This window comes from Schistocerca gregaria, chromosome 4 (assembly GCF_023897955.1).
Source record: "Schistocerca gregaria isolate iqSchGreg1 chromosome 4, iqSchGreg1.2, whole genome shotgun sequence".
Lineage (NCBI taxonomy): Eukaryota > Metazoa > Arthropoda > Insecta > Orthoptera > Acrididae > Schistocerca > Schistocerca gregaria.
This window is the reverse complement of record NC_064923.1, coordinates 442,861,033-442,884,133: the sequence shown is the minus strand read 5'-3', so window position 1 is coordinate 442,884,133 and position 23,101 is coordinate 442,861,033. Positions and strand designations below refer to the sequence as shown.

Here is a 23,101-nt window from a genome sequence, read left to right as displayed (position 1 = left end):
CAGCCTTGGGAGAGCCAGTCCTGACAAAACTCTACCATCTGGTGAGCAAGATGTATGAGCCAGGAAAAATTCCCGCAGACTTCAAGAAGAATATAATAATTCCAATCCCAAAGAAAGCAGGTGTTGAAAGATGTAAAAATTACCGAACTATCATTTTAATACGTTACGGATGCAAAATACTAACGCGAATTCTTTACAGACGAATGGAAAAACTGGTAGAAGCCGACCTCGGGGAAAATCAGTTTGGATTCCGTAGAAATGTTGGATCACTTGAGGCAATACTGACCCTACGACTTATCTTAGGAGAAACATTAAGGAAAGGCAAACCTACGTTTCTAGCATTTGTAGACTTAGAGTAAGCTTTTGACAACGTGGACTGGAATACTCTCTTTCAAATTCTGAAGGTGGCACGGGTAAAATACAGGGAGCGAAAGGCTATTTACAATTTGTACAGAAAGCAGATGGCAGTTATAAGACTCGAGGGGCATGAAAGGGAAGCAGTGGCTGGGAAGGGAGTGAGACAGGGTTGTAGCCTATCCCCGATGTTATTCAATCCGTATATTGAGCAAGCAGTAAAGGAAACAAAAGAAAAGTTCGGAGTAGTTATTAAAATCCATGGAGAAGAAATAAAAACTTTGAGGTTTGCCGATGACATTGTAAATCTATCAGAAACAGCAAAGGACTTGGAAGAGCAGTTGAACGGAATGGACAGTGTCTTGAAAGGAGGGTATAAGATGAACATCAACAAAAGCAAAACAAGGAGAATGGAATGTAGTCGAATTAAGTCGGATGATGCTGACGAATTAGATTAGTAAATGAGACACTTAAAGTAGTAAAGGAGTTTTGCTATTTGGGGAGCAAAATAACTGATGATGTTCGAAGTAAAGAGGATATAAAATGTAGACTGTCAATCGCAAGGAAAGCGTTTCTGAAGAAGAGAAATTTGTTAAAATTGAGTATTGATTTAAGTGTCATGAAGTCGTTTCTGAAAGTATTTGTATGGAGTGTAGCCATGTATGGAAGTGAAACATGGACAATAAATAGAAGAGAATACAAGCTTTCGAAATGTGGTGCTACAGAAGAATGTTGAAGATTAGATGGGTAGATAACATAACTAATGAGGAGGTATTGAATAGAATTGGGGAGGAGTTTGTGCCACAACTTGACTAGAAGAAGGGATTTGTTGGTAGGACATGTTCTGAGGCATCAAGGGATCACCAATATGGTATTGGAGGTCAGCGTGGAGGGTAAAATCATAGAGGGAGACCAAGAGATGAATACAATAAGCAGATTCAGAAGGATGTAGGTTGCAGTAGGTACTGGGAGATGAAAAAGCTTGCACAGGATAGAGTAACTTGGATAGCTGCATCAAACCAGTCTCACGACTGAAGACCACAACAACAACAGCCGACAATTATTGATGTTTGTTAACGTTCAACCTCTCCCGTTTGCTACAATGTTCTGCAAATCCTCGAATGTGTCTCACTCCAAACAGCTTTTCACTCTCGTTTCTTCTTAGTAAAACGAATCCTTTAGGAACATGTAGAATCATTCGGACTCTCCCCAGCGTCAGTGAAGACGTCTCCACATGCTCTTGAACCATGATATTGCTGCGCCCAAAACTTCACAGCGCTCTTCTCTCCACACCTCATGTCAAGGAAACTTCAACAAAACACTCACTGGTAGTCCTCGCAATACAGACTGACAAGTCCTTCATTTCAGAGACAACAGACCCATCGTTTTCCACTCTCCGCTTTCCATTTCTAAATAGTGACTCAGGAGCAATACCTAAACTACTCGGTCCTCCTTACACGCCAATTGGACAACTGCTGAACGCACATTATCTTCCAAATTGTTTTAAACCACTCTTCTTTGAAACTTTCCTTACTTTTGATGCATATTCTCCACATAAAGTCGAAAATAACCAGTCACCAACAGTTTCATCCTTAACTTGAATGGTGCTATTTTATCTCGGCCGTGATCGTATATAATATCGAACGGTGACGTCATTTAACATTCAAATCACAAAAATACCATAATCTGTCTTTTAATTAAAAAGAACGAGTTTCATCAAAATTTAATTTAAAGAAAAAACAATTTTTTACATTTCTCACCCCAGTCAGTAAATAAGCACGTTCTATATTCGCTACATGAAAAGAAAAGTCGCTACGTGTTTCGAGTCCGGCTCATTATCAGATAATCGTTCAGAATTGTTGTTAGGTCACTTAAGCGTGTAAACGTTTCTTGTGTATACATTTTCATGAAGTAAACATTGAAAATAACTCTTTTAATTGCGGGCACTGAACATGTCATAAGAATTTTATTTTTAATTTTGCCAGAGTAAGAAAAGGAGTAAAGGAAAAAAAATAGTCGTTTGCCATGATTAGCTGGGGATCCTTCAAGAGGATGTTCAATCGCCTGGTGCAGGCCTTTCAAATGGGTGCCACTTCGTCCGGATGAAGGGGACCTACAGTTCAACGTGGATTCCGAATCACGTGTTTTTCATGGCACATCTTCCATTATGGAGAAGAGTACGATACGGTAACATATATCGTATCACAACAACACTCATAATTTTTATAAAGTGATCTTAGTAATTGTTTTTCCATTACTTTCTGCATATGTATTCAGGCACTGTTTAATAACTTACATTTAAAGCACAAATTACTTTTACTGAGATATTTTATCACTAAGTAATAGGTGACGACTATTTCCGAGCCCAAGGATGTATAGATGGATGTACGGAGGAGTACATATTCCTTAGTTAGTTTCTCAGTTAGATCTTAACAAAGGGCAGCAAAGAGGTTTCATATCGGAAACAGTTTCATTTCAAAACACAGAGCTGGGTGTCTCGCTAACGCACAAGGCGATAAAGGTAGCTTGGGTCATGATATGTAAATAGCACATTCTACATAGAGGTTCAGTGTTCACGTGGATCCGTCATTGCATATAAATTAATAATCTGGCCATTTGTTGTGAATTTGCCTGGTACATCTTTGAATGAAAATTGGCAGGTTCTTTTTCTGTTATGATGGAATTGTCTCATTCATAAACTGGAGGTTATCTTTTTGATAAAAATTTTCATTTTTAAGTAGTTGCAGAACTTTGTAATAAGACTAGGATGGTATTTCTTTTACTTTCCCCTATGATCAGTGTAGGAGATATGGGTTTGTTTACTATTTCTGAAAGTCCATCAATCAACATTATATTTAAATAATATTTATCTGCCGGTAACTGTTCTCTCGTAGATGAAGTGGGGAATCGTGGTGCAGATGAATAATCGTTGGGTAGTCAACATCAGAAGACACTATGGAATTTAAATTAAAATCTTTTTCCATTCCCTTTTATGTAGAATGCATGAGAATATTGTCTGATGTGCGTACGGTTTACATAGCACAAATTCCTGGCACTAATTTATCGGCGACGGTTTCCAATCACACAGGATTATCTTTTGTATAAAAAAAAATAACACCTCATAACTTTAAATTTGTTCTAAATCTCCGTCTTATTTGGTCTATTGTTAAGTGGTATCAGCATGATACGCTGCGTGTGTTCTTTTCCTTTTTCAAGACCGTCTTAACTTCTGTATTTCAAGTAATTAAGTAATGTCTCGTATTTTCTATATTCCGTAATTCTGGAGTAGACGATGATATGATGACGACAGTATTACTCCGGCCGGGGGGGCCGAGAGGTTCTAGGCGATACAGTCTGGAAACGCGCGACGGCTACGGTCGCAGGTTCGAATCCTGCCTCGGGCATGGATGTGTGTGATGTCCATAGGTTAGTTAGGTTTAAGTAGTTCTAAGTTCTAGGGTACTGATAAAGTCAGAAGTTAACTCGCATAGTGCTCAGAGCCATTGAACCATTTGACAGTATTACGACAAGACGACAGCATGACAATGTGAAGACTACAATGAGATGTCGTAACTGATACTGACTTGTCGACGATGTCGTGGCAATAAAGATGACGATGATCGCGACGATATCGTGTACAGATATACTTTTATAGGCACTGCAGGAGGTTAGGAACGATGGAGTGGTTGATACATCGCTTACAGCTTTTGTCCTTTATTGTTATTTCATTCCCTCCCCCATCAGGGCAGGGTGACCTGGCAGCAGCACAGCTGCCGCTCTTCGGCCAAGAGCATATAGACAGAGTGCGTACCATAAGCAATGCGACCAATTTTTTTCTGACGCAACGGTACACCACAGAGTGTTGTAACCGGCTGGGTGTTAGCTTCAAAACGCTCTTTGTCTCATTTGGCTGCGAGGAGGTTTTCCGTCGGCCCCGTTTTGAGTTTATGGAACACGGAACAATGAATCATTCTGTAGAGCAACGATACGCTATCAAATTTTGCGTTAAACTTGGGATGTCCGCCACCGAAACGTTTCCATTAATTCAGCTTACCTTTGGGACTGATTGCTTGTCCAAATCACAAGTTTTCCGATGGCAAAAGTCGTTCATGGAGGGCCGAGAGGAGATCACCGACGAACCTCGCAGTGGACGTCCATCAAACGCACGGGTCGACGAAAATGTGACGCGTGTGGGCGATTGTTAGAACTCAGACAGACGACTGAGCCTTCAATTGATAGCACAAACTCTAAACACGACAAAAACAAACGTTTTCGGCATTGTGACCGAAGATTGCAACATGAGAAAGGTGTGTGCAAAACTCGTCCCAAAAGTGTTGACCGACGAACACAAGCACATGCGAGGACATCGGTGCCGAGAAATGTTTGAAATGTGTGAAAATGATCCTCGTTTTTTAAACTGAGTTATCACTGGTAATGAGTCGTGGATTTTTGAGTATGACCCTGAGACAAAAAGGCAGAGTTGAGAGTGGCACACCCCATCGTCGCCCCATCCCAAGAAGGCATGCATGAGCAAGTCCAGGATCAAAACCATGCCCATTGTCTTCTTTGACGTCAGAGGCATTGTCCACCACGAATTCGTACCTACCGGGACTACAGTGAACTCAGCTTTCTACTTGGAAGTGCTCAAAAGACTGAAATGGAGGATCTCGTGCTGCCGAAGCGATATCAAGGACACATGGAAGGTTCACCACGACAATGCGCCGAGTCACAGCGCCTTCATTGTCAACGACTTCCTGGCCAGGACCGAGACCCCCATTGGTTCCCCAGCCTCCCTACAGTGCTGACCTGGCTCCCATTCACTTGTTTTGCTTCCTTGGGTAAAAAGAGTCATGAAAGGAATACATTGGGACACGATTGAAAGCATCCAGGCGCATGTTACATCATCTCTAAAGGACATTCCGGAAAAGGCATTCCAGGATGCCTTCCAGGCATGGAAACACCGCCTCCAGGAGTCTATCGAAGCGAGAGGGTGCTAATTTGAAAATTTTTGGTTATTTGCACGAATATATTCAATAAATGATTTTTTTTATAAATTTGGTAGCATTACTTATGGAACACACCTTATATATATATATATATATATATATATATATATATATATATATATATATATATATATACCAAATAATTTGCATGTTATTAAAATCATTATTGTACATTAAATATGTTTTTAAAACACCGATATTGATGGTAATGTTTATAATAACGGCGAAGCATTTTTCCACACTACACTAAGTTGTAATCTTGCAGTGGAAAAGGAAAAAAAAATCGAATAGGAAGATTAAATGTTGCTGCGACGACCGTGATGGAGTGGAGATGGTGCATTGTAAGTGGTGTGGGAGTGTGGATGGCAGGAGATTTACGATGGGGTAAAAGGGATGAAGTTTGGGGCATGGTGTGTGGAAAGTCAGGAAAGGACAGTATGAGAAACGAGGAGGGTAGAGGGTAGAGAGAGGATTTCGCTAACGGGAAAGGGGAGACAGTGAAAATTGCTGCGGGAGAGGATACAGAGGAGGAGGAGGTGTAGAGTTGATTGTATATGTTGGGATTGGCTCGGCAGCACACCAGGGATGGTAAATGAAGGGGAAGCGACAGGATTGGTAGAGCCAAGTTGAATGCTCAGTGTGGCTGAGAGGCAGGGGGAATCTGATGAGTTAGTGAAGTATCCGTATAGGAGAGGGCTAAGCGGGTGCAACAAGTGACAGGGGATGCAGGGCCTCAAGGATTTGCACTGATAGAAAATGGCCTCATCCGATATACAGGCGTCAGTGATGTAGGATAGGATAGGTCGAATGGAGCTTTTGTGGTTGCAGAGAATGGTGGAACAGAGCGATCACCATGCTCGGGCTGCTAGCGGTTTAAAAGCTTCTAACCATGTCTAGGGTGTTCGCGGTGACATACGGGAGCGCATAATTCCATAGTGATTTGCTAGGTGGCTGACGCAGTGTGGGATGAGAGAGACGTGACCTGGGGTGAAAACAGGGGCGTGCGGCCGCAGCGCGCCCGTGGTCAGTGCAGCACCGTGCTGTGTTCTGGAGCCCTCGAGGCGGCCCCTCGCGGTGGCACGGTTTTTCGGGTCAAGAGGGGCGGCGAGTGCCGTGGGCGGCGCCTGTGGGGGCGGCAGGCCGGCCCGGGGCGGCGCTCGATACGCGCCAGACCGCTGAGTCGCCGGGAATCCGCGCCGCGCGCTTCTTAATATCGGCGCCAGGCGACCCAGAAATGAAAAACACCGCGCCACGCCGCGCCAAGTCGTACGTCCCGGCGAGCTGTCTTCACCATTAACGTCCCACATATCACGCCTCGGTTTTGAGTATCCTAAATAGTGGACGGGTGTGTCAGCATTATCCACAGAGACGTCCCGTTGAGAAGCGAGATGTTTGAATGCGATGCGTTCCAACATTGCAGGAGTCACAGGTGTGACGCGGGAGACTGCACATGTTTGCTCCACCTTGTTGAGATGGTGACAGAAGCCTTTCCCAACTACTTACCATGCTTTCGTTCACTGCCAGGTCTCCGACGACATTTTATAAGCGCCACTGAATGTCTGTGATGTTCTGGATTTCACCGAAAGAAAATAAATGGCTCAAATGGCTCTGAGCACTATGGGGCTCAACTGCTGCGGTCATTAGTCCCCTAGAACTTAGAACTACTTAAACCTAACTAACCTAAGGACATCACACACATCCATGCCCGAGGCAGGATTCGAACCTGCGACCGTAGCAGTCGCACGGCTCCGGACTGCGCGCCTAGAACCGCGAGACCACCGCGGCCGGCAGAAAATAAATGACAGCCTTCTGCTTGGAACGTATCTCAGCTACAGACGCCATTTTTTTAGGCCAGTATAGCGTTTCCACCTGTCGGAACTTCATGAAACTGTAGGGACTGAGGGGGGAATATTCCATGACGTCCCCCAAAAAGTTCTGCACTTTTTAAAGCGAAATTAGCCGATAAAAAGATGTGTTGCGTTACTTATTGAATGCCCCTCGTGTTTGCTTCGACGTCAAATAGAAAAGAAGGGAATGCGGGTTCACTCATATCCGCCTATGTTCCGCAAGTCGGCCTTTCTGTACATTTCTTCCTAGTGGAGCGTGGTTTCTTCCTCTTCCTTTCTTTTCGGCTAACTCATCTTTCTATGGTTAACCCGTCCTACGTGTGGACTCTAGAACCGCGTCGAGTTTGTTGGCATGAACATGTACAGCCAGCTCGTGGATGGGCGCCTTTGCCTGCCTGGAATATTCTCTGCAGGCTGCTACATAAGCCTAAGCAGCTCGTAATTTTCTACAATTCCTTGTCATTTTAAAGAGATATTATTCCTCGAAAGTTTTTTCAGAAATTTGGAAATTTATATATGAAAGAATATAAACGTTTTACTGAAATGTTTTTGGGAGGGTTTATCACAACCTCCTTGGTTCCGCACCTACCTGGAATAATCACCAACTAACCGTCCGAAAGATGTCACACAATAGGCTAGAACTAACAAATGTGTGGACTCAATTCGTTGATTATCACACGTACCTAAAATACCCTCACCCTTCTCGCGGTCACCTGTGCAAATATTGCGTCGATTTCTGTCTCTCTCTAATTTTGACACTCCCTTCAAGTCCTTGAGCGCCATATATTTCATCATGTTTTCTCTATTCGGCTACTTTCGACCATCCGTACCCGGTAGCGTCTGGCAAAGTTTTCACATCTTCTGAAATACATTGAATACCGACGCCAGTCTCACGTCTCCACTAAACTCAAATACTGAAACTTCACAGTAATACCCATCCTTGACATCCACGGCAAACCGACTCGCCTCTAGCTCCATGTCCCACCACGACCACACACCCAGTGTCTCCCCCAAAGGTAATTTCAACCACTTTCCCTTTCAGATTATGAAATCATTTCTGGGTTATACCCTACATATGAGCTACATCCCATCTTCCTTCTTCCTTTTCATCAAGAAGCCTCGAACCCACACTCTCTTTACATAACTGCAATCTTACACACCTCCTATCCTTTCAAATAGCTATACGACTTCCTTCGTCATATCACTTTCTCTCCAACCTCAACTACATTCAAGTTTTTCACCTAGAAAATACTACCAGAACTCCACAGCATCACCATACCAACAATAGTAAGACAGTATTGCCAATGTATATTTGTATATGTCACTGTTTTAATGAAATGCCCAGGAAGGGATCATGGCTGTTGCCAGACCGGCCACCGTAGGCGGAAATAGAAATAGGTTTTTAAAATTGGCGGCGGAAGACTTAGTCAAAGAGAGCGGGCGAGCGGACAGAATTCAAGAAATTCTCTTGTCTTTGGGGTGAGAACTACCGCTAAAGGCGTAAGAAACAGCAATGGTTAACGCCAGAAGGCAATGGAAACCACTGCATTAAAGACATATAACGTGTATCCACAGGACATGTATGCTGTAATTGAAAAAATGTCATGATGATCTCTCCGTTGGCAAAAGATTTCCGGAATAGTCCCCCATTAGGATCTGGGGGGAGGGAGGCTGCCAAGGCGGAGGTGACCATGAGAAAAAGACTGAATGACCAACTAAATGATAACGTACTGTGAGTGAGGCACGGAATGTCAGAAGCTTGAATGTGGTAGGAAAGGTAGAAAATCTGAAAATAAAATGCAAAGGCTCGATCTAGATATAGTAGGCATCAGTGAAGCGAAATGGAAAGAAGGCTAGGATATCAGGCCAGATGAAGGTAGGGTAACATCAACACCAGCAGAAAATGTTATGATGGGAGTAGGATTCGTTATGAATAGGAAGGTAGGACAGAGAGTGTTTTACTGTGGACAATTCAGTGGCAGGGTTGTTCTCACCATAAATGAGAGCAAACCAACACCGAAAACGACAGTTCAGGCATACATGCTGACTTCTCAGGCTGGGGTAAAGAGAAAGTATACGAGGATATGGAAAGAGTAATACACAACATAAAGGGACATGAAAATCTAATAGTCATGGGGGACTGGAATGCAGTTGTATGGGAAGGATCAGAAGAAAAGGTATCAGGAGAATATGGGCTTGGGATATGGAATGAGAGAGGAGAAAGATTAATTGAATTCCGTAATAAATTTCAGCTAATAACAGCGAACACTCTGTGTAAGAATCACAAGAGGAGGAAGTATATTTGGAAAAGGCCTGCAAATACGGGAAGATTTCAATTAGGTTACATCATGGTCAGACAGAGATTCCGAAATCAGATACTGGATTGTAAGGTGTACCCAGGAGCAGATATAGACTCAGATCACAATTTAGTAGAATGAAGAGTAGGTTGAAGGTTGAGAGATTAGTCAAGAAGAATCAGTATGCACAGGAATGACGAGATATGCTTCAAGTTCTCTAAGGCTCTACATACAGCAGAGACGAATAGCTCAGTAGGCAATACAGTTGGAAAGAAAAACATAGGTACAAAGAAAGTAACTGTGAAGAAACCATGGGTAACTTCCGCTAATCGATAAAGAGGGAAGTACAAAGATGTTTAGGGAAATTCAGGAATACAGAAATACGGGTCGCTGAGGAATGAAATAAACAGGAAGGGCAGGGAAGCCAAGACGAAATGGCTCCATGAAAATGTGAAGAAACAGCAAAGAAATGATTGTATGAAGGACTGACTCAGGATATAGGAAAGTCAAAAAAACCTTCGGTGAAATTAAAACCAATGTTGGTAACATTAAGAATGCAACGACAATTCTACTGTTAAATGCTGAGGAGAGAGTGGATAGGTGGAAAAAGAGGGAAAGATTTTTCTGATGTGATAGAAGAAGAAACAGGACTGTATTTGGAAGATATACTAAAAGGTATGAGATAGATTATGTAATGGTAAGACAGAGATTTGGGAATCAGGTTTTAAATTGTAAGACATTTCCAGGGGCAGATGTGGACTCTGACCACAATCTATTGGTTATGAACTGTAGATTAAAACTGAAGAAACTACAAAAAGGTGCTAATTTAAGGAGATGGGACCTGGATAAACTGAAAGAACCAGAGGTCGTAGAGAGTTTCAGGGAGAGCATAAGGGAACAATTGACAGGAATGGAGGAAAGAAATACAGTAGAAGAAGAATGGGTAGCTGTGAGGGATGAAGTAGTGAAGGCAGCAGAAGATCAAGTAGGTAAAAAGACGAGGGCTAATAGAAATCCTTGGGTAACAGAAGAGATATTGAATTTAATTGATGAAAGGAGAAAATGTAAAAATGCACTAAATGAAGCAAGCAAAAAGGAATACAAACGTCTCAAAAATGTGATCGACAGGAAGTGCAAAATGGCTAAGCAGGGATGGCTAGAGGACAAATGTAAGGATATAGAGGCTCATCTCACTAGGGGTAAGATAGATACTGCCTACAGGAAAATTAAAGAGACCTTTGGAGAAAAGAGAGCCACTTGTGTGAATATCAAGAGCTCAGATGGAAACCCAGTTCTAAGCAAAGAAGGGAAGGCGGAAAGGTGGAAGGAGTATATAGAGGGTTTATACAAGGACGATGTACTTGAGGACAATATTATGGAAATGGAAGAGGATGTAGATGAAGACGAAATCGGAGATAAGATACTGCGTAAAGAGTTTGACAGAGCAATGAAAGACCTGAGTCGAAACAAGGCCCCGGGAGTAGACAACATTTCATTAGAACTACTGACGGCCTTGGGAGAGCCAGTCCTGACAAAACTCTACCATATGGTGAGCAAGATGTATGAGTCAGGCGAAATACCTTCAGACTTCAAGAAGAATGTAATAATTCCAATCCCAAAGAAAACAAGTGTTGACAGATTTGAAAATTACCGAACTATCAGTTTAAAAAGTCACAGCTGCAAAATACTAACTCGAATTATTTACAGACAAATGGAAAAACTGGTGGAAGCGGACCTTGGGGAAGATCAGTTTGGATTCCGCAGAAATGTTGGAACACGTGAGGCAATACTAACCTTACGACTTATCTTAGAAGAAAGATTAAGAAAAGGCAAACCTACATTATTAGAATTTGTAGACTTAGAGAAAGCTTTTGACAATGTTAACTGGAATACTCTCTTTCAAATTCTGAAGGTGGCAGGGATGAAATACAGGGAGCGTAAGGCTATTTACAATTTGTACAGAAACCAGATGGCAGTTATAAGAGTCGAGGGGCATGAAAGGGAAGCAGTGGTTGGGAAGGGAGTGAGACAGGGTTGTAGCCTCTCCCCAATGTTATTCAATCTGTATATTGAGCAAGCAGTAAAGGAAACAAAAGAAAAATTCGGAGTAGGTATTAAAATTCATGGAGAAGAAATAAAAACTTTGAGGTTCGCCGATGACATTGTAATTCTGTCAGAGACAGCAAAGGACTTGGAAGAGCAGTTGAACGGAATGGACAGTGTCTTGAAAGGAGGATATAAGATGAACATCAACAAAAGCAAAACGAGGATAATGGAATGTAGTCAGATTAAATCGGGTGATGCTGAGGGAATTAGATTAGGAAATGAGACACTTAAAGTAGTAAAGGAGTTTTGCTATTTGGGGAGCAAAATAACTGATGATGGTCGAAGTAGAGAGGATATAAAATGTAGACTGGCAATGGCAAGGAAATCGTTTCTGAAGAAGAGAAATTCGTTAACATCGAGTATAGATTTAAGTGACAGGAAGTCGTTTCTGAAAGTATTTGTATGGAGTGTAGCCATGTATGGAAGTGAAACATGGACGATAAATAGTTTGGACAAGAAGGGGATGGAAGCTTTCGAAATGTGGTGCTACAGAAGAATGCTGAAGATTAGATGGGCAGACCACATAATGAGGAGGTATTGAATAGAATTGGGGAGAAGAGGAGTTTGTGGCACAACTTGACAAAAAGAAGGGACCGGTTGGTAGGACATATTTTGAGGCATCAAGGGATCATAAATTTAGCATTGGAGGGCAGCGTGGAGGGTAAAAATCGTAGAGTGAGACCAAGAGATGAATACAATAAGCAGATTCTGAAGGATGTAGGTTGCAGTAAGTACAGGCAGATGAAGAAGCTTGCACAGGATAGAGTAGCATGGAGAGCTGCATCAAATCAGTCTCAGGACTGAAGACCACAACAACAACAACAACATGGGATTCAGTATCAGAACCATAGTTTAAAAGAGCTTTGGAAGACTTAAGATTAAATAAGACAGAAGGGACATGTGTCACCGCCAGACAGCACATCTGCTAGATGGTAGCCTTTAAATTGGCGTCGGTCCGTTAGTATACGTCGGACGCGCGTGTCGCCACTATCAGTGATTGCAGACTGAGCGCCGCCACTCCCTACCACTCGCCCCAGTTGGACAGCTGACTTTGCTAGCGATAGTTCACTGCCTACATACGCTCTCATTTGCAGAGATGACAGTTTAGCATAGCCTACAGCTACGTCATTTGATACGACCTAGCAAGGCGCCGTATTCAGTTACTATGAATGTATTCTGAACAGATAATATTGTGAATCATCAAGAGCAACGTTCATCATTAATGGATTAAAGTTAAGTATCAAACTAATTACGTCCGCTTTCTGAATCCTAATTCCTTGTCATGTTCCAGACCTCACGTCAGTATAGTCCTTCCCTCCTCACGCCAGCCTGCGTGGGCTAAAATGCGTGCATTTCGGCCTCCACTAGTAACACGGTGTTGGCTCTTCTGTCAACAACAGGATACGTAACATTCCACCAGAATTTGTAAGATAATTGGGGAAGTGGCAACATAACGACTTATCACGCTGGTGTGTAGAATGTATGAATCTGTCGATATTCCATTTGACTTTCGAAAAATATCATCCACGCAATTCCGAAGACTGCAAGAGGTGACAAGTGCAAGAATCACCGTACAGCCAGCTTAACAGCTCATGCATCCAAGTTTCTGAGAAGAATAATATACAGAAGGATGGAATAGAAAATTGGGGGCGCGTTAGATGACGATCAGTTTGGCTTTAGTAAATTACAAAAAGCTTATAGAATTACATGTTGTAAATACATTAAAAAATCAATAACTTTTAATGCAAAAATAGTAACAAATCCTAGAGCGTTATGTGCATCAAAGTCTGTAGTCACTGCAAGTAGCTCATTAACTAAAAACACAGAAAAAGAGAAAGGGAAAATACTAAGAAATTTTTTTTATCAAGCTTATGTTGGAGGAATCTGGATGTGACGGAAATGTAACGAGCTGTTTAAAAATTTAAAAGAAATCCTGGACACTTTCAGGAAAGTAATCTGAACAGTTTGTGGATTCTGGGCAATGGAGGCCGACGCAATGAGAAGCTTTCCAGCAGTCGGGTCCACTGTGTCCGTTGTCGAACAGTGGACGCATATGGGTCTACACCCACCTCAGTGTTACACCTTTGAGTCAGCTCATAGATGAAGCTGCACTGTCCGCTGCAGCTACGTGTTGGAGGAGGAGGTGTTGTTGTTGTTGTTGTTGTTGGTGGTGGTGGTGGTGATGGTGATGGTCATAGTGCTTGGTCTTTCACTTGTTCACCATTCTGTAGGACCCGCTTCTATACACTTGTTTCACAAACCATTGTGATGGCAGCGAGCTGAACGTCCTGGAGACAGTTGGTCCTTCCTCGTTTGAACTCGACAGTAATGGGTCTTGACTGTTACTAATCTTCCAGGACATCCTAAAGAGGACAATATTGGGGCTGTTCCAACGAAATTTTTCTGCGGTGTAAACGATGTTCAGATGTGTGTGACATCTTATGGGACTTAATTGCTAAGCTCATCAGTACCTAAGCTTACACACTACTTAACCTAAATTATCTTAAGAACAAACACACACATCCTTGCGCGAGGGAGGACTCGAACCTCCGCCGGGACAGGAATCAACCCCCAATTGTTTACGCAAAAATCTCTCTCTCTCTCTCTCTCTCTCTCTCTCTCTCTCTCTCTCTCTCTCTGTGTGTGTGTGTGTGTGTGTGTGTGTGTGTGTGTTTTATGTTGTCGTATAGGAGCCACCACTTTTATTTTGTCTCAAATTTAATTAATTTTAACTTGGTGGCAGGAACCCTTCCTGTCGCCGCAGTCGTGACTTAAGGGAAATAAGTTGTGTGTGTGTGTGTGTGTGTATTATCTATCTGCTATAAATGTCAAGTCTGTAGTGTGTGTGTGTGTGTGTGTGTGTGTGTGTGTGTGTGTTATCACATTTTAAGTATTAGTATACTGCATTTTCTGAGGAAGATATTGGGGACCAGCATTTGTCTAGACGACTGAACAAAACCACCAAACATCCACATTTACACCGTGCAGTATGCCACATTTATAGTCGTAAATCGCCATAAATATTCGATTCTAGTCTGGTTGAGCTCCTTGCCTCGCAAGATGACGCGTTGCGCATTCGCCACAAGAGCAACTTTCTGGAGAGGATACAGAGAATTTCTCATCCTTCTCTCCTAGGTGTTTAAGTTTTTTTTATGAGCGATTGTAAATAACAACTGCACGAGGATTTAATTAACATCTCGAAAAATAAAGTTATATCACCAATTTTTGTTTAGAGGTGGATATCAGCAGTTCTGGTACACAGTCAAATGCTGGCGCCACAGTACCGGGCACGCCACTAGGGAAGCCAAAAGAAAATAGCACAGCCTGTGGATAAAGTAAAGTATCGTGTGGTAATTTCTTCTCTGCTTTTGAAACGAAACAGCACTTGAATAGTCCATGCAGAGTTGGTGGAAGTGTACGGCAACACTTGTTACACAGCTGTTTGGTGGCACAGAGGCTTCCTGTGTGATCAGACAAGTCTGAATGATGAAGAACGAAAACTTTGTGTCTGTGGAGAACTGGGAATCGCAAGAGAGGTGGAGACCCTGGTGCTCCAAGACTAGCGTTCCACGATCGAAGCGAGAGCAGAACAAGTGAAAAACAACCATGTATAAGTTATCAACATCTTGCACGACATTTTGAACATGACAAATGTCCACGGCTGTTCGGTTCCGCAACTGCTCACACTCGTTCAAGAAGCTCGCCGAACAGAGAGAGCAGCGGAAATGCTGCAGCTGTGTCAGGCCAATGCTGATAACTTCTTTATACACCTGATCACCACGGACGAGTGCTGTTTGCACCATTATGTCCTCGACATACGGGAGCAAAACTAGCAGTGGAAACAAATGGATCCACCGCCGTCTAAAATACTGAGACCCAAATTTCGTCGGACAAGATGGCGTTGAGTGTTTTTGGAGACTGCTATTGTGTCGTGCTAACAGATTATGCTCGTAAGAGGTGAATAGGACCATACCACCGAAATCTCTTGACGAAATTACAGGAGGCTTTCAAGACAAAGCGTCGCGGGAAGCTGTCCATGGCAACGTCACCAGACCATTTTACAAAGGACACAGTCAGACATACTACTTTAAGACATAAGGGTACCAAACGTACTGGCTGCGAGAAAATTTGTGTCACACAGAGTTTCGAATCCAGGTCTCCCGCTCACTGGGCATATACGTTCATCACTGCGCTATCCGAACATGTCTGAAGTAACAAACACTATATACATAAAAGGTGAGGACGGCCAGTGATTTATTCAGTGCAGACGCACACCAGGCTCGGACTCTTACGGGAATCAGCGACATGCTGCAGGTAATGGGGGTAGTGAACGAGGGAGACGGCGTTAGTAGTGTGTGGATAAGTTGAGAATTTGGGTCCGACGGGAGGCGTGCCACGGTAGTCCGAGCAGTTGCGCTGACTACTCTGTCCGGATGGCTCAGTGCTCAGCGCATTTGCTTCGTAAGCAGGAGACTCGGCTTCGAATCCCAGTCCGGCATAAATTTTCAACTATCCACAGTGCTTTAAATCAATTCGCAGCGAATGTCTGTAATTCCTTTGTGTCCTAATTCGTAGCAGCTGCTGGACAAAATGAGGCCAGTTCTTTCAGACCTGTCCTAAAGAACAGACACCACATACCTCTGCCGATACGTCGACAGTATAAACACGGTCGAATATCTTCCGTTCATCAATTGCGTAGTGCTCTAGGCAACTGTCTTACTGAAACCACATACGTTGTCGTACGTCCAGGGGAACATCCTGCAGTATTAACAGTAGTTCCTTCTCCACAAACATTCAATATTAGCGACCATTCAACGTGCCGTCAATAAAGTACGGAAAAATATGTTTGTTCCCCATGATGCCACATCACACGTTAAACGAATAAAGACGTTGATGCTCAATTTTACCGTAACCAGTGGGGATGTCTGCTCTCCAGCAATCCATGTTATACCGGTTAAGGCTTCAATGGTTTCATGGTTTGTGAATGTAGACTCTTCGGAAAATAAAATAGTACCTTGCCAAAGAACGTGGGGGCCGTTTGCAATTATTGAGGTGCCCATTCACGGAACACTACGTAGTTATGGAAATCTGCGCTATGAAGTTCTTGATGCAGCGACACTTGGTATCGATATTTGTGACGATCCAGTACTGTGACTGCGATGAATTGTCGGCCGCTTATCCGTTGGTTGTGATGCACTTCCGCTAGTGTAGCTATTTCATTAGCTTCTCCTGTAATACGTTTGCTTGATTTTGTTTTGCCGGTCTGTACGCTGCCATCAGACATAAAGGCGTTCACAACCTTGTAAAAGGGAAAATGTTCAGATGTGTGTGACATCTTATGGGACTTAACTGCTAAGATCATCAGTCCCTAAGCTTGCACACTAATTAACCTAAATTACCCTAAGGACAAACACACACACCCATGCCCGAGGGAGAACTCGAACCTTCGCCGGGACCAGCCGCACAGTCCATGACTGCAGCGCCCTAGACCGCTCGGCTAATACCTCGTGGCTGTAAAAGAGAGCCTTCTCTGGAAAACGCTCGGCATACAAGACAACAGTAACTTCAGCATTTCTCCTACGTTCTCCCTAAATCAGGATTATTTCAATTTATTCTTCTGTGGTTGCAACATTCTCCGCCAACTTCCACATCTGTTCTCCAAATGATAGGTAGCTGTGCAGGCAATAAACACTGGGCAAATATTGTAATGCTTAGAGCCGCCATCTGTTCTACGTCTGTACGTTAGGTGAGCTCAGATTGAAGTGTACTGCCTATTATGATGCTAGCAGTTCGCTACACGGCCACGGTGGCGCGTCGAGTAGTCCGCTGTTCGATATGTCGGAGAAACACAACGTTGTGAATGGGATTATCAATTAGAAGTTGTGAAACACTGGTCTGTTCTACCCCCCAGCAGGGGATGGGATTCCATGTGGCATTGGATACTGAAGGGCCCTTGAATGTCATGTCGTAAATTACGATTGTGAACCCATTTCTGTTCCTCTGTTTACAGCGCCATCTGTGGCGAAACGATGCTTCAGACAAAACGCAAGTAGATTTTACTGTAGAATCGTAGTCTGCAGTACACAACGGGGGCCACCGTTGAAGATTTCATAGTTACCTCCCGCCACCTATGCACGGTGTTGGGTGGCGTGTCTAGTGTGGTATCGTTGGACGTCCCCTTCAAAGACAAACAAATTAGAATTACTACTTTTTTTTCATCCGATATGTAGTTTCCGAGATATTTCAATGTTTTCAGTTAAAATGAACACCCTGTATATATGACGTGCTGCTTGTTTGGGCTATCACATTTTGCCTTCTGAGATGTCACCCAGTGACTTCTTCTTTCCTGGGATAAAATAGAAGTGGTATGGCATGAGTGGCTGGGAAACTCTAAAGAGCAGGTCCACCCGTGTAATTGGAAATTTTTCCCTGTTCTTCGCCCTGTGGGCACCTTTCTTTCGCGAAGTACGAGAGTTGTGTGTGCCAATGTATGTTTTAAATGTAAACCATTGTACTGGTGAGTGCATATATCGTGGTGTCGTGTTCGTGTTGGAGATAATAAGAGGAGGAAACTGGTGAAGCCCGGTACCGGTACACAACCATCGCCTCTCGAAGAGCACCAAGGGGCCACAGAGATCCATCCAGTGGACGGATCACTACAAACAGTGTCAAATGCTCTCACTTCACGGGACCCTGTGGAGAGATTTGGAATTGAATCCGGAACAATGACGGAAAGACTGGTGATCAGCCACTGTTCCTTGCCCTCTGTTGGAAACGAAAAGAGAAAAATTGTCGACACCACGTGGCGTGCCCAGACGGTCACTCAGCCAAGTAGTGGCCACTTGCGACGATGCTGAGCTTACGTGATATGACGGGAACCGGCTCCTGGGACGAAGAAACAACTGGGTAGCAGGCATTTCCAGAAGAACAATGAGATGATCTTGAAGGCGCAATGTTTTCTGAACAGTCAATTCACAAAATTCTGTTGCCAAGGTCTCTGTAGGACTAATAGTGTGGTATCGTCCAGGACCCCAAAGCCAGCAACGCGAGTCGATACTACAGACATTAGAGAGGGCTCGCTGCAAACCGCGACGGATCGAAGGCGCTCCTGATGACAACGTCTCCGTCTCCGTGTATCAGTGCTGACACGCTCGGGTCGGTAGAGTATAGAGCACGCAAGAGCTCACCAAAGTTTGTGACCTCGGCTTCAGCAGACAACACCGTCTAATAGGACAGCGTTAGTCGGAGACTCTGTGGATCAGTAGTCGTGTTAATGTTGAATGTTGCACTTCAAGAGGCCAGTTCGTGGTTGTGTGCTCAAGTGATGCTTTCATAGTCAATGGCAGGGTGTATGAAAAAGAATCATCCGATTTGCCACGTCTATATTTCTAAAACTAATAAACATATATAATGAATTTTGTTTTATGATTAACGGGAAACTCGTCCGTCTCCGGTAGCTGAGTGGCCAGCGCGACAGAATGTCAATCCTATGTGCCCGGGTTCGATTTCCGGTTGGGTAGGAGATTTTCTCCGCTCAGGGACTGGATGTTGGGTTGTCCTAATCATCATCATTTCATCCCCATCGACGCGCAAGTCGCCGAAGAGGCGTCAAATCGAAATACTTGCACCCAGCGAACGGTCTACCCTACGGGAGGACCCAGTCACACGACATCATCATCAACGGGAAACTCAGAAAGTTTTTTTTCATTGCTTTTCATGGGTGTTCAACACGTCCCCTTAAAATGCACGGCATATCTCAATGCGATATTCAAGTTGTTCCCACACTGCAGCGAGCATGTACTGAGTTACAGCTTCCACAAATGCTGTTATGCGATGTCCCAGTTCATTCATTGTTGTTGGTAACGGAGACACATAAACAGATTCTTTTTACAAACTCCCACAAGACATGATCACATACAGTCAGGTCCGTTGACTTTGGCGGGCAGTAATGTAAGGCTGAATCATTTGGACCAGTGCGACTGATCCATCATTCGTTAATCCTTTGATTTAAAAATTCCCGCACTTCCAGATGCCAGTATGGCGTTGTCCCATCCTGTTGGTAACTGAAGGCGTTCGAATCAGTCTCCAACTGTTAGCCGTGGTCGTGCGGTAGCGTTCTCGCTTCCCACACCCCGGCCGGCCGCGGTGGTCTCGTGGTTCTAGGCGCGCAGTCCGGCACCGTGCGACTGCTGCGGTCGCAGGTTCGAATCCTGCCTCGGGCATGGATCTGTGTGATGTCCTTAGGTTAGTTAGGTTTAAGTAGTTCTAAGTTCTAGGGGACTAATGACCACAGCAGTTGAATCTCATAGTGCTCAGAGCCATTTGAACCATTTTTTTTTTTTTTTTTTTTGAAGAAGAAATTACAGAACTCTACACGTTGTTATTTGTCACCTTCACGAAGAGCTTGCAGTAGCTGATTTTTGTATGGTTTCATGTGAAAACGTCGGCGCAACATACGCCAGATGAACACTGGGGGCATATTGAGCTGTCAAACTGCACGGTGAACGTATTTCTGCGGACTTCTTGTGAAACTATGGCGGATGCGTTCGACGCCTGTGTCAGACACTCGGGGACGGCCCTGCGATTTGCCTTTACACAAGAAACCTGTTCCTCGGAATTGTTCATTCCATCGTCTAATGCTCTGTGCTGTCGGAGAATCCACCCCATACCTAATACGAAAGTCACTCTAAAGAGTTATTACTGAAAAGCACTGCGCAAAACATAGCACAAAACGCTTTCCCTTGTCCCGACATCATTTTTACTACAACTGAAGTGGGCGCACACCGCTTCTACCTAGCGGGAACCATATAAACCTCGAGAGTTTGCTCTTTTCAACAGTACATTGTTCACGCACATATCTCAAATAACATAATAAGTATGTCTGTTTCTTTCTTTTTAATAAGTCGGATGATCCTTTTTGATACACCCTGTATATTACGCACTCCTGTGGCAAATAACTGTCTCAAGGAAATCTTTTTATTCATTCATGTAATAAAGTGGACTAGTATTTCATCTAGTGTAATTAAAAATGAACTATCTCTCAAAGCAGTCAAAGAACCTGCAATTGTGGCTCGACGATAGTAATTTCGGCTGGTCGTAACAAACACCATCAGAAAGTTTCATGGTTACGGCTTGATTTGTTTCGAGGAAATAAAACTTCATGGCTAAGCTCTGTAGATTACTCAAGGCCTTGCGTAACTCATACAAATTTCAGTTAGGTTTCTTCTTTGATATATGTGTACAGGAGCAACGTGTTTTATGCCTTCCTGTTCCTCGTCGGCATGCAGAGGAGATAAATCTTTGAGGGGAGCAGTAGATATAAAGAGGAGTGAGACGATTACAGTGAACTGGGTCGCAGACGCAGAGCAGAGGTAGCAGGGGGTTCCCCGGAACTTGGAGCGCTGCCATCCGCTGGCCGCTCGCAGCCACTGCGGCGCCGCTAAGGGCCGAGAGCTGCCGCGTCGCCCCACTGCGGTACGCCTGTCCGCATTTCCTCCCGGCGCTGCCTGCGTCTCGCTCTTCTGTTTTCATTTCGAGCGGCGAGCGCCATTTGGGATTCAAATTGCAGCAGCGTGAAGGAGGGCAGAACAGCGTCGTTTACGGGAGTACTATATAAACGAGTAACGGCGACGCACGCTGTGTCTCATCAAATTCCCACCTCTCCTCACTCACACTGAACACCTGCGAATGACCTACATCATCCGCTGGCTTGATGTCGATTTTGAGTGGGACAAACTTCGTGATAACGTGCATCCAGAAAGTCTCAGAATCACGTTAGATCGGGCACTTTCTGTTAAAGAGCGCCGGCCGTAGTGGCCGTGCGGTTCTAGGCGCTACAGTCTGGAGCCGAGCGACCGCTACGGTCGCAGGTTCGAATTCTGCCTCGGGCATGGATGTGTGTGATGTCCTTAGGTTAGTTAGGTTTAATTAGTTCTAAGTCCTAGGCGACTGATGATCTCAGAAGTTAAGTCGCATTGTGCTCAGAGCCATTTGAACCGTTTTTGTTAAAGAGCACCTGATACGAACATCTGATATGCTCAAAAGCAGAAATAACGTTCGCCATAAACTCTGTGCCATTAGTTGGTGATTGTCAACAGACACTGTTCGATTATCAGCTCTCGTGTTGTTACACTCAACAGCAGAGTACTGTGCGTCCGGCTGGCTTAATAGTCCATATGTGAAAAAGATAGATGCACAACTTAACGAAGGCTTGTGCATTGTTAGTAGATCAAGACGATCTACCCTCTTACTGGTTAGCTGTATTGAGTCACATTCCAGGTGGAAGAGTGTACTGCCTCGTGAAATACCAGGAGACTGTTGATTACCCTGACGTTCTGGTATTGAACGATGTTTTCCCTGTGGAGTGGTTCAAATGGTTCGAATGGCTCTGAGCACTGTGGAACTTAACATCTGAGGTCATGAGTCCCCTAGAAATTAGAACTGCTTAAACCTAACTAACCTATCACACACATCCATCCCGAAGGCAGGATTCGAACTTGCGACCGTAGGAGTCGCGTGGTTCCGGACTGAAGGGCCTAGAACCGCTTGGGCACCGCAGCCGGCCCCTGTGGAGTGTTAAAGATTAAATCAGGACATCTCACTCTTATCACAGCCAAGACTCTTACTGAAAGTGAATCCAATGCCATCGCTGAATGGAAACGGTGTTGTCAACAAATTGTTCTGCCCAATGCCTGAACTGCCCTTTACACACGAGAAATCCCCTCGATTCGACTATTTGACTAACCTCTGGTTATTTGGATTGCTCTTAACCGCATCTGATGGGCCATGAGAGATGTATAGACACTCTTCACAAGTGGGGCAAATCTTCATCACCATCTTGTGATTGCAGTGCAAAACGATAGTCAGTTGCTGATGTCGTGTGTGACTAAATGGTTCCGTGGCGATACACACTGATAAAATTCCCTCAGGCTTCAGCTGGGTCAAATCTTCGATCTTTTGGCGTAGTGCTCCTCGACCATTGTCGGGTGATGACTGTCGTGTGGCAGCTGCAGCCGACCTTACACAGCCTCCAGTCTCGAGGCCCACAAGAAATAGGGGCCTCGCAACTAACTTTTGACGTCACTTTAGGCGCCTTGCCCGCCATACATCGTGAACACTCGGCTTCGTCCAAGGCTCACAGGAAATCAGTGTGTCCACAGAAAGGTAGCCTCTAATGATATTAACTCTGTAGTGTGTTATCCAGAGGTTACATGTATTTCAGTGCACAGTTAAGAATCACTAAACTCGTTGGAAACAGTAACTCGCTACCCGCCGGAGAGGCCCGCTAGCACTCGTAAGACCTGTAGCGTCACGTGGTGTGACACACGACACAGCGCCCACCTATCTCGTTGGCTGCGTTCACACTTCAGTGACGTCACTGTTGCTCGCTACAGGGCCACATATGATGTTTTCGTTGTGCGCCTGCCGTGCCCTCTTCAGCCTTTCGATTGCCGGTTCCAAGGCAGCAGCATATCATGGGAAGTCGAGATAC

At 44.1% G+C, this 23,101-nt stretch overlaps 1 protein-coding gene across 1 annotated transcript in view; it reads left to right on the top strand.

Moving 5' to 3' along the window:
• LOC126366017 (major facilitator superfamily domain-containing protein 6) overlaps positions 1-23,101 on the top strand; it is a 344,070-nt gene that overhangs the window by 79,068 nt on the left and 241,901 nt on the right. The window lies entirely within an intron of this gene.